We start from the raw sequence: 6,972 nt of genomic DNA, 5'->3' as shown, positions 1-6,972 counted from the left end.
AAAAAAAAAAAAAAAAAAGACACATTGATCAATGGAATATATTAGAAGCCCAGAAATAGACCAATTGATCTTTGACAAAGGGCTTCCAATACATGGAAGTTTCCTCAATTTATTGCCTTTGCCCTTTGTCAAAGACCAATGGGCAAATAGGTTTTTCAACAAATGGTGCTGAAATGACTGAACATTCACATTCAAAAAAATTAATCGAAACCCAAACCTTATACTATTCATGAAAATTAATTCAAAATGAATCATATACCTAACTATAAAATGAAAGACTATAAAACTCTTAAAATATAGCAGGAAAATATCTTAAAAGATAATTTTGAGTTCATTGAGGACTTTTTGGATGCAACACCAAAGGCATAATTCATAAAATAAATAATTAAAGAGAAAGCTGGAATTCAAAAAAATTAAAAATTTCTGCTCTGCAAAAGACACCGTCAAGAGAATGAAAAGATAAACTGCAGACTGAGAGATTTTGGAAAAGATAAATGACTGTTACCAAAAATATACAGAGAACACTTAAAACTCAACAATAAGAACAGAAAAAATTCAATTAAAAAATGGGTTAAAGACCTTAACAGACACCTCACCAAAGAAGATGTACAAGTGGCAAATAGCATATGAAAAGATGCTCCACGTCATATGTCATCAGATAAATGTAAACTAAAACAACAGTAAGATACCACTACGTACCTATTAGAATGGTATTAGAATGGCCAAAATTCAGAACACGGACAACACCAAATATTATACCAACAAGGATGTGGAGCAACAGGAAATCTCATTCATTGCTTTTTGGAATGGAAAATGGTACTGCCACTTTAGAAGGCAGTTTGATAATTTATTACAGTGCTAAACATGTCCTTACTATACAATCGAGCAGTCACACTCCTTGATATTTACCCATGGATATTTATAGCAGCCAAGATGTCCTTTAGTAGGTGAAAGGATAAATAAATTGTGGTATATCCAGACAATGAAATACTAATCACTACATCAAGCCATAAAAAGACATGGAGGAAATTAATATGCATATTACTAAGTGAAAGAAATCAATCTGAAAAGTCAATATACTGTGTAATTCTAACTATATGACTTATGTCTTATTTTTCTTCTAACATTTAAAAAAGTATGAAAGTAATCTCATGTATTATGCTATTGTGTTGGTACTCTTCAGTGATCTCCTTTTACCCCTTCATATTCCCTTGGGCCTGATTCTCTTGACAGAAAATATTTAGCTAGGGGAGGGGAGATAACATAGGCCCTTGCCTATGTCACCCTAGATTATTTAGGAGTGTTGCAATGTCTAGGAATAAAACAATCTGGGCTCAACCACTCATTTATCTCACTCCCAACCCCAGCCTATGCCTACCACTCAGGAACAGGGGCTGCCTTTTAAAATTTTAACTGTTTATCCTGTGGCCATTTGAGTGTGGGGGGTGGAAATGGAGGTCTGAGGACATAGGAAGATGATGAGAGGTGGGAATAAAGGCCTAGACTGACCCTTATCAGCTCCAGTCTGGAGCCAAGTTTCTGCACTACTCATTGTTACCCAATACCTCCAGGGAGCACTTGGATAGGGCTGCTACACAAGGTATTGCAACAGCCAATGGGCTTGTCTAGGAAATGTTGATGGACAGGGAAGGGAGGAAGTAAAGAAGATCTCCCCAACCCATGCCTATCCCTCATGTCTGGCCTTCATTTACTCTACCTACACATTCCTCTTCCTCTTCACATTACCCTTCTCCCCCATACACATACTCCATGTCCATGTGCTTTCCACAGTTTGGGGGTTGGCATTGGGACACATCAACCACCTTCTAGCTTCGTCAGAATGTCTGTGGTTAGTTGTAGGGGAAGGAAGTCATATCACATGCTAGTTAGACGTGGATTGGCTATGCTACTTTCTAATGTTTTATTTTTTGCTTCAGAATATCTTGTGAACATTTATGTTCATCATTAAATGAACTTAGTGTTACAGTTTGGGTGTGATAGTTTTTTATTCTAGGAAGCCCAAGTGAAGAAATGGTAAAAGTGACACAAGCAAGGTAGAAAGTCAAAAAAGAATACATTATAGAGTCTAAAACTACCATGGGCAACTGGGACTCAGGCCATCTCTGAGAAAATACAGGAAAAATTCCTCTGAATAATAGCAGGAGAGGAGGAAAGGATGGAGCATTTATTTCTCCACTCCCTTTCCCCATTGTTGGAAGCTCAGGGGCTTAACTTTCCCACACTGTAGGTCATACCTGCTGGCCAAGACTACTTGCATTTGATGCTATAAAGAGCTCACAGGCAATGAGAAGAAGCACTTGAGGTGAGAACCTCAGCATGCTAGAAGCTGTCTACAGTATGTGCAAGTGAACTCACTGGGTTAAGGGGATATGGGCTGGGAAAGCAGCCATGTCTGCTACATATAGGATGACTGAAGTAATGGGAGAATAACTCAGAGAAAGGGAAATCATCAGACCCTTTATGATTTAAGAATTACAAACAGCTGGGCATGTGGTGGTGAACACCTGTAGTTCCAGCTTTTCTGGAGGCTGAGGCAGGAAGATTGCTTGAGCCCAGGAGTTCAAAGGTAACCTGGACAACACAGTAGTGAGACTCTGTCTCAAAGAAAGAAAGAAAGGGAGAAAGGGAGAAAGAAAAAGAGAAAGAGAGAGAGAGAAAGAAAGAAAAAAGAAAGAAAGAAAATGCTGCTTGTCTTTTGGATTATTCTCTGCAGAGAAAAGGCAGACATGATTTTGATATAGTGAGAAGGCCTAACCCAGAAACCAATCCTACCCCAGCACTCCTAGCTTAATAGAAACCCTGGGATGTGTCTGTGTATGAGAAACGAAAGGAGCCAGCACAAAAGACTTCTCTCCAAGGAGCCAAAGGGTAGAAGAAACTTAGCTGATTAGCTTTGAGGGAATGGATCATTCCCATTCAAAGGACAATGTGCCCTGGACAGGGATCTGTTTCAAGATTAATGAATTATATTAATTTTAAAAACTCTTTATTTTAAATTAATTTTTAATTTTTAACTTTTTTTTTTTTTCCTTTTTTTTTTTTTAGAAACAGGGTCTTGCTCTGTTGTCCAGGCACTGGAGTGCAGTGGTACAATCATAGCTCACTGCAGTCTCCCAAACCTGGGCTCAAGTGATCCTCCCAACTCAGCCTCCCAAGTAGCTGGGAATACAAATGCATGCTACCATGCCTTGCTTATTAAAAGAATTTTTTTGTAGGTATGAGGTCTTGCTATGTTGCCCAGGCTGGTCTTGAATCCTGGCCTCAAGTGATCCTGGTGTTTCAGTCTCCCAAAGCACTGAGATGACAAGCATGAGCTACAGCCCTTTTATTTTGAGATAATTTTAGACTTATAGAAAAGTTACAAAAACAATTCAGAAAATTTCCATATACCCTTTACAGAGCTTCCGCTAATGTTAACATCCTACATAATATATAGGCACAAGTGAGAAAATGCTAAAAGTGAGACAGCCAAAGTAGAAAGTCAAAAAAGAATACATTATGGAGTCTGTAACTAACATGGGCAACTGGGACTCAGTTATATTATGTACATAATAATAATATAATTATCAAAGCCAGGGAATTAACTTTGGAACAATATCGACTAAACTGCAATCCTATTATAATTTTGTCATTTTCTCACTAGTGTTCTTTTTCTAGTCTAGGATACATATTTCAATTATTTGTCATGTTTCCTTCATCTCCTTTAATCTGTGACATTTCCTGAGTCTTCCTTTGTCTTTCATGACTTTGACTCTTTTGAAGAGTTCAATAGATCAGTATTTTCATTTTTTTACAATGTCCCTCACATAGGATTAGTCCAGTGTTTCATTTTGTATTACTTTGTAGTTATGCATTTTTTGGCCAAAAAACACAGAAATGAATTTGTGCTCTTTTCAGTGAATCATATCAGGAGGTACATGATATTAATGTATCATATTACCACAACGTTACCTTTTATCACCTGATTAACATGGTGTCTGCAGGGTTTTTCCACATATGCTTTCTATTTTTCTATTTTCAATTAATAATAAATATCTTGGAAGGAGAGTCTTTGAGTCTGTCTTATTTCTCATTACATCTTACCTGCTAATTTTAACACCCATTGATGATTCTTGCCTGCCACCTTATTACTGTGCGTTTGCCTAATGGGCTGTTTTTCAATAACCTGTTGGGTTGCACCAGTTCCAAAGATGGGCTGATCATAATGCAGATCTATACCTGCATAGATGTGGAAGCTGGAGTATCCTTCTTCTGAACTTTCTGGGATTGTAATGGCCATGAGAATTCATGGATAGGTCTGTGAGAGAATGGAGCTTCAAGAGGGAGATACTAAACTTTTTTTTAATAAAGCAGTTCGGGAACTGAATAATTAAATGAAATAAATAAAATACCATATTTACAGATGACTTTTGTGGAGTAGCTTATTCTAGTTACATTAATTTTTATCTGTAATACAGTGATTCCCTTAGATGTGTAGACTCAGGTATATATGCTTCCATATTATGAAAGTTCCATTGTTTCTGTTCTATAGGGCTTGTCCTTCTATTTATACCAAATATTTATATGTTGCCTTTCTGTTGTCTATTATCTTTTCTTCTCCTACACTATGTTTATCCTTTTGTCTTTTCCCTCTGCATTGTGTAGAAATCCTAAATATGTCCGAATGTCTTAAGTTCACTTTTTTGTAGGGTAAATTTTTCTCCAGATTAACTAGAAGTATCTTCTTCCTAAAATACTTACTTCCATCTATTCTATTTTATCCTCTTATTTTTTTTCTCTCTGACATTGTTAAGCCATGTTTTATGATATTTTTTTCTTTCTTCTGGAGTAAACTTCTTCCAGTGTATGCTCTTGGGATGCTGGTGTTCACTTTCTTTTTTCCTTTTGCTAAACTTTTGCATTGGTTCTATTATTTGCTTCTTTTATTCTCAACTTTGAATCAGAATAGTTTATTCCGCATTATTATTTGCCCAAAAATACTATATATGAGTTCTTACTGACTTTTCCTATTTCCCTGTACACTGAGTCATCACTTAGAGCTCAAGCTAGAAGACTACATATTGTTGGTTTGTATTTTCTATCCAATTATGAAGCTATATGAGATGAGTGAAAAAACATCTATGTCTGTGGGCAACTGTATGCAGGAAAATTTATTTCTGTTGTCTTTTTTATTCATAATTCTGCTGAAATCCCTGAACCAGACGCTAGCTGAGTTGAGCCAGTGATATAGTATTTCCTAACCAACTGGAAGGACATACTACCTTCAGTGTGTTTTGCTCTTCTCTTCAAGATGAGTGAACCACACTGGTGAATAGTCACCATATTTTTTGTCATTTGTGTGTGTATGTGTGTGTGTTCACCTACATCCCTGAACTCATCTGCTTTTTCTTGCCACTGTCACTGAAGAACAGGTTAGTGGTCCCCAGGAATTATCCTCATCTCTCTCCCACTTTGTGGTGGGTCAAGGAGAAAACCTCTGTGGCTTGGTATCTCTTCTAACTCCTACCTTAGAATGTTGGCTAAGGATCCAAAGAATATATTCCATGTCTTTTTCATAGTATGCTCCTGTCATCAGATGTGGTAATTCCAAACTGGAGAGCACCAAAGAAGTTGTTGGGGTTTATGTGTGTGTGTGTTTTGTTTGTTTGTTTGTTTGTTTCTGACACAGGGTCTCACTCTGTCACTCAGTCTGGAGTGCAATGGCACAATCATGGTTCACTGCAGCCTTGACTTTCTGGGCTCAAGCAAACAGTCTTTCCACCTTAGCCTCCTGAGTAGGTGGGACGACAGGTGTGCACCACCATGCCTGGACAATTAAAAAATTCTTTTTGTTTCGACAAGTTTTCTTATGATGCTCAGGCTGAAAAAAAAATTTTTTTTAATGTCTTGCTATATACCTTGACCTTTCCAGAAAGGAAGCTCTTTTGACCTTTTACATTTACTTTGGTGTAAATTGAATTATTCTTTATTGATGACTTGTGGAGCTTTTAGACAAGATTAGACACATTCTTTTAGTTCACAGTTGATAGTAGTGTCATTATACTTTGTTTATTGTTGGATTAAAACAAAATTTGTGGGAGGAATCTTCTGCAAAATCCTTATATTTTCAGAAGAATTGATACACTTTTTAACATAAAAAGCAGGTTTCAGCTTCCCTACAAATCAAACAAGATAAATCTAGTTGCCATTTTTTGTGCTCATGAAACTGACTATATCCCTTGATTGATTTTCATTATATAGCCCATCTCTTATGACTTTTGTAATCATCTACATGTTTTACCTAAAAGCAGCTTTTGAAGCTCGTGAAATATAAAAGCACACACTTAAAAGTTTTTGTTTTTAATAGAAACCTTAAAACACAAATGAAATATTTCTAAGAGCATAGTTGTATGTGATAAACTTATTGATCACCAGATGTCACTCTTGCTTCATGCCATATAAAGACAACTTTCAACCAGAAAATGAAAAAGAGATACTGCAATGCTGGTTTTTAAGTGGCGAAGCACTTTTATCAGCAGGGGAGACTTATATCCCTTAATTAAGCAATAAGACATAAAAAGGCATTCATTTTCATAGTAGAAATGCAAAAAATCTTGATTGGTTTTAATTACCAAAGAAAGAGGTAATTCTTTGAAACACCTACCTCTCACCAAAAGAGTGAAAGAATTATCCCATGGGGCTTAGCTGGCTGTTAATAACATACAAGCTTTATTAAATTGACATATGCAGTGGTTGTTTGATGGTTTTAATTGATATTATTAAAATTATAGTAAAAATTTAAAGTATCATTTTCTCTACTTTTTGGTAGAACTGACGAAGTTTAAGGTCAGTAAGAACAAACTATAAATTATTATAAATGACTGAATTTTCCTACTAGAGAAAAAGAGAAGTTGTTAACTTTTTTGGAGGTCTTTCTTTCTTTTTTTTTTTTTTTTTTTTTTTTTTTTTTTT

The sequence above is a fragment of the Cebus imitator genome, unplaced genomic scaffold (assembly GCF_001604975.1).
Source record: "Cebus imitator isolate Cc_AM_T3 unplaced genomic scaffold, Cebus_imitator-1.0 Scaffold46, whole genome shotgun sequence".
NCBI lineage: Eukaryota > Metazoa > Chordata > Mammalia > Primates > Cebidae > Cebus > Cebus imitator.
Note: the sequence above shows the minus strand (reverse complement) of the source record.